The sequence below is a fragment of the Petaurus breviceps genome, unplaced genomic scaffold (genome assembly GCF_028583685.1).
Source record: "Petaurus breviceps papuanus isolate PSGF00001 unplaced genomic scaffold, PetGlider_PUasm1.0 89824, whole genome shotgun sequence".
Taxonomy (NCBI): Eukaryota; Metazoa; Chordata; class Mammalia; order Diprotodontia; family Petauridae; genus Petaurus; species Petaurus breviceps.
In genome coordinates, this window is record NW_027187130.1 from 26,490 (window position 1) to 32,489 (window position 6,000).

Genomic DNA, 6,000 nt, shown 5'->3' on the forward strand with positions numbered 1-6,000 from the left:
AGTTGATAAACTGAAGCAGAAGTCAAGTGACTTGCCTAGGGTCACACAGTTGTTACGTCTAAGGCTGGATTTGAATTCAGTTCATCCATTGTACTATCTATGTGTCGGGGAAAAGCCAAAAATTGGGATTATAAATGAAACTATAAATCTTAATTTCATACTGCTTGTTTTAAACAAAAAAATGCTACAATTCTACACTTATCTCAAAACTACTTTTCTTATATATGCTTCCTCCTGAACTTCTAATTTTCTTTTGTGCATTAAAAAAAGGTTACAATGTCTCTTTTTTTGGACAATGTTATTAACTCTCCCCTTCCCTTATCCCCATCCTAATTAAAAACAAAAAGAAAGAGGAAAAAACTACCCTTGTAACAAAAAGCATCATCAAGCAAAACGAATCTACACAGTGGCAACTTCCAAAAATTTGTATCTCTAAACCTCGTATCTATCACCTCTTTGTTTGTCGCTCCCATTAGACTGTGAACTCTTTAATGGCTTGTCTTTTGTCTCTTTATTATTCCCGGTGTTTAGGGTAGTGTTTGTTGGTATTTGTTGTGTTCAGTCCCCTGGGGTTTTCTTGGCAAAGACAGATGCTACTTCCTTCTCCAATGGATTAAAACAAACAAGTTATGACATATCCAGGGCTGCACAGCTAGTAAATGTCTGAGTCTACATTTGAACTCAGGTCTTCCTGACTTAAGGCTCTACTTCCTGAGCTACTTAGCTGCCTCAGTAGGTGATTGATAAAAAATGAGGAACCCATTTCATCCTAAGATCTCAGAGAGAGCATTGATCAGAGTTCTTAAATCCTTCGAAGTTGTTTTCTTTACAATGTAGCAGTTTCAAATGGGTGCATAGTACCTAGAATGCTCTGAAATGTCGTTTATTAAAACAGTGCCAATCAATTTTCCAGCTCTTCCACAACTGGCTTGCGGCAAGGTAAGTCCTCTCTTCACTTTAATTCTTGACTGATAACATGATAACACTTAAGCCCTTGCTTGCTTTCTAACGTCTATGTTTAACCATCCTCAAGCGGCAAAGAAGTAAAAAGCCTGACGTTCGAAATCATGGCACTCGGTTTGGAAAGACCCGAGTAACACGTTCCGATTTTGATAAGCTCCGAGGTTGGCTTTGAAAGAAGAGAACAGCTCAACAGACTAAATAAAGTTTCTGCGCTCTCAGTTTGCCGAAAGTTTCCTCACTAACGTGACACGCACACGTCTTACTTAGAGAGAGAATAACCTCGGCATAGCCACCCGAGATACCCCGGGAAAAGGTAACGCAAGGAACATTGCTCTGTTTTTAAAACCACAACATCAGGGGAGAGCGCGAACGCAGTCCCCCACTACCACAAATTATGCAGTCGAGTTTCCCGCATTTGGGGAAATCGCAGGGGTCAGCCCATCCGGAGTGCAATGGATAAGCCTCGCCCTGGGGAAACCACCTTCGTGATCATGGAATCACCCCTGCCAGGTAAGTATGCTAGAATCCCCCACATGCGCTCACTCCCCCACCACAAACACACTCCAAACTCACGCCCACTTACGCAGCTCTTCCGCGTCCCACGCAACACCACAAACACACACAAACTACACACTCTTCCAGCATTTCAAACAGGAAAAAGGCGCTAGGCCTCTCAGATCTCCCCCAAATCTCTTTTTTTCCAGACGCAGGAACGGGTCGGAGAAACCGGGACCAGAAGTCTACTCATCTGCATACGCCCTGCGTCTTCCTGACGTCACCCGCCAAGCCTGAACGAATGGACACCGCCATCTAATGGCTGTTCAGAGGAACTTTTTACAAGGGAAGGAACTGGAACCCGCGCGAGCCTCAAACATTTATTTCCTCAGCCTAAAGAGATCAGACCAACTACCAGGCTCTGGTGCTACTAGTCCTTGTCCTTGTCCTTGCTTGGAACCGAGCCTGTCAGAACTCGCACCTCCGCGTGAGTTTGGCCCCTCGCTGGATCAGCCTTCCTCCTCCCGGTCCAGCCCAGCTCCAGCCCCACCTTTGCAGCCTCCCCAGCCGCGGAGACGCACGCTGGAGGACGGCGCCCCCGACGCGTCCCGTTGGCGGGGCGCTCACTGGCAGGGTGCGGGTCCCTGGGCTTCTTCAAAGGCCCGGCTGCTTTGGCGGCGCTATGCCAGAGCAGCAGACCCTCGCTCGCACCCTCGCCCGGCCGCCGGCCCCGCAGACCTGGCCGCGGAACACGCCTCTCTCCTCGGCCCTAGCCCCCGAACGTCTCTGCACCCTCTTTCCGAAGGGCGAAGGACCCTAGCGATCGCCGAGTCCGAGCCGGGAGGGATCTCGGAGGCTTTCCAGCGCCTCTCATTTCACCGTCTCGGGAAGTGAGACTCTCGCTCTCCGGCCGGGGGCGTTTCAGACCCTTGCACACCGGCGGCCGCGGGTCGGGCTACTCTCCTGCACTACACATATCGAGCTCGAAAGTTCCTTGATCTTATTTCAGCCTCACAACTATGAAAATAATCAATAAACATTTAAGTTCCTACTATGGGCCAGCACCAGATTAGGCTCGGGGGCACAAAAAGAGGCAAAACAAACAACAAACAAGTTTTTCCAGTAAGGGAGCTTGCAATCGAACAGAGAAGTTTAAAATCTAATGGAAAGTAGAAAGTATAATATAAATAGCCATTGGACCTCTGTGCAAGATAAGTGTACCTATCCAGGGAACTATCAATATGAAGTATTAAGATTTTACTACATGTCAGGCACTGTGCTAAACCCTGGAGATACCAAGAAATCCAAAAGCCTTGTCCCCATCTTCCAGGCGCTCTCAGTCTAATGAGGAAAACACATGGAAACATATATGTCCATACCACATATATACAGTGTAAAACCAAGGCAATCTCAGAAAGAAGGCACTGGGGAAGAGAGTGGCGAGGAAGTATCAAGGAAGCTTAGAAAGGCATATTGTGCAAGTGGGATTTGAGCTCTCTTGAAGGAAGTCAGGGAAGCCAGAAGAGAGGAAGCAAAACAGTCTAGGCAAGGGGAAAAAAAAAACAGGAAAAAGGTACAGTAAGGAGATGGGCTGTCCTGTGTGACAAACAGCAGGGAGGCTGTGTGTCATGAGACACAAGCATTTAGTAACAACAGATTGGAGTTCTGGAGAAAGGTTAAGATTGGATAAAGAGGTCTTAGGATCCTCTACCTGAAGAACCAAGGGTGCTAATGAGATTATCAAGCCAGATAATATGGAGAAAGAAGAAGAAAAGCATCAAAGACTGACCCTTGGGAGACACCCCTTCTTAGTGGGAGGGCCTCGTTGCAGTCTCAACAAAAAGAGATTGTGAAGGAGGGGTGAGACAGTAGGAAGTGAGAGAGAGGGAGGAGGGGAGAGGAGAGAGAGAGAGAGAGAGAGAGAGAGAGAGAGAGAGAGAGAGAGAGAGAGAAAGAGAGAGAGAGAGAGAGAGAGAGAGAGAGAGAGAGAGACAAAAACCAAAAGAGGAAAGGGCATTTAGGAGAAAAGGGTGATGTCAGGGGCTGCAGAGAGGTCAAAGATGAGGACTGTTTCAACAAAGACTGTTAAGATTGAACAATTAAGAGATCAATGATCATTTCAGAAGGTACAGGTTCAGTGAATAATGAGGCAGGTAGCCACATTACATATGGTAGGAAAGAGAATGAGAGGGGAAGAGGTGGAGGAGCCAAATTGCACATGGCTTTCTCAAAGACGTTAGACTTGAAAATGAGAATTAAAGCAGTAAACTGCCCATTATTGGGGACGCACAGACTAAGTGAATGTTTCTTGAGGATGCAGCAGACAGGGATGTGTTGGTAGGCAGTGGTGAAACCCATTAGATAGGGAGAGATTGAAGATTAGCGAGAAGGTGTGGACAATAGGGCAGCTAGGTGGTCAGGTGGATAGAGTGCTGGCTTTGAAATCAGGAAGATGAGTCTTTCAGACTTCAAATCCAGTATCAGACACTAGCTGTGTGATTCTGGGCAAGTCACTTAACCCTGTTTACCTCAGTGTGAAATGAGCTGGAGAAGTGAATGGCAAACCACTCTGGTATCTTTGCCAAGAAAACCCAAAATGGGACCATGAAGAGTTGGACACAACAATAACCAGAAGGAACAACAATAACAAGGCTCTTTCTATGGAATCTATAGTCTTAGAAAGTTGCCTAGACATGAAAAGGGTTAAGTGAGAAGAGAAATGAATGTCTTTCCTCATCAAGACAAAGCAGTTGGGGTCATAGATTTGGAACAGAGACTTTGACTCTTCTGGGTTCAATGGCTTTAACCATCATCCCTCTCTGTCATAATTCTTCAGTGCCTGCTAATTCTGAAATATGTCCATGTAGAGATAAACCTTGACATATAGTCAATAAGATTAATTTTGATAATAGTACATACAAAGACATAGAAAAGAAATTATAGTCCTAGACTCTGAGATCTATCAGAAGACTGTCACAGGGTGTAAACCATCCATATATAAAAGTAAACAGAACATTTCTTTATTTTTAAAAGAACACAATACATAAGTCATGAATTCAGGATTCAAATGTTCTAAATCTGAAGAAAATCATGAAAACATTAGGCATTTTGAAAGACTAGCACTACAGTAAGAAAAAAAAAGCAATTATAAAACACAACACCCTAACCACAAACACCAAAAACAAAGCCAACAACCCTTTAATTCTCATGATTTGGCCTTCACAGGTTCATAGAAGTACCCTTGAACACCTTTGAAGAGTTACCACCATTTCACATAGCAGTTATTCTGGGACAGTCTAAAATTTGGCTTTCAGAAATTGAAAATATAACAAATTGTTTCCATAAACTTCAACTTCTTAAAAGTTTCCAAAAACCATGAGAGTTTCCAAACAAAAGTTTCCAAAAACCTCTAGAAGAAAAGTCAGTGTTTCCCAAGCTTGATGGGGTTCCCTCATATCCATCCTACATGCCTCCTTTCCCAGGTCACACACAGTTTCCTATTCTTCCCCAAGTAAAGCTGAAGCCCTGCCTCCTACAGCGGTAATCCCTCCTCTCCCAGGCTTGGACCAAACAGAAATTAGTCTTTGTTTTTTTTTTTTTTTTAATTCTGATTCTGATTCTGGACCTGGGTTACATTATATCCATGTATCTGACATGTTCTCATTCTGATTCAATTTCTGATTCTGATTTATTCCATTAATTTCCACATTTCTAAGAAAATAATTGTTGAAAGTCATGTTGGACAAGTTATTAGCCTCTCTAGACCTCAGTTTCCTCATCTGTCAAATGGGGATAGTATTACTATTATTAAATTAAATTAAAGTTATTAACTATTATTAAATTATTATTATATATAAATATTATTACCTATTATTAAAATTAAAATTAAAGTTATTAACACCTAACTTACAGAGTTGTTGTGAAGATCAAATGAAATAATATATCTAAAGGATTTGTAAACATTAAAGTGACACATACATGCTGATTGATTACTTATTATTGTTTAATCATTTTTGGTTTGGTCTGACTCTTTGTGACCCCATTTGGGGGTTTCTTTTTTCCCCCCCGTATCTTTATATTGGAGTGGTTTGCCATTGCCTTTTCCAGCTCATTTGACAGATGAGGAAACTAAGGCAAACAGGATGAAGAGACTTGCCCTGGGTCACATATTAAGTGTCTGAGGCTGGATTTGATCTCAGCTCCTCAAGGGCCAGTGCTCTATCCATTGCACCACCTAGCTGCCCCCAAAATCAGTCTTTAGAAGAACCAGGAGGGACCCAACTATTCCCTCTCTCTCAGTTTTTCATTGCAGATGGAGTGGAATCCACAGCAGACTCCTGCCTGGCTTCTCTCCTACAGGGCATAGAGAGAGGTCCTTCCCCTAAGTGTTGGTAGAATATTAACTATTGTGAGAGGAAAAGGGGAGATTCTATGAGAGCAGAGTAGAGACTTAAAATCGCTGGCCAAATCCTAAAACTCTAGACACAATTATAATTTGTTTCCTCCTTCTCTTATTCCATCAATAGTTCATTCTGAGGTCTT

General features: G+C 43.3%; 1 non-coding gene across 1 annotated transcript; it reads right to left on the bottom strand.

Annotated features, from left to right (window-relative positions):
- Positions 1-1,317: 1,317 nt before the first annotated feature.
- On the bottom strand, positions 1,318-1,481 carry LOC138176526 (U1 spliceosomal RNA). The gene has a single exon (XR_011172323.1). It is a non-coding gene; the product is annotated as a U1 spliceosomal RNA (small nuclear RNA).
- Between the last annotated feature and the right edge of the window lie 4,519 nt (positions 1,482-6,000).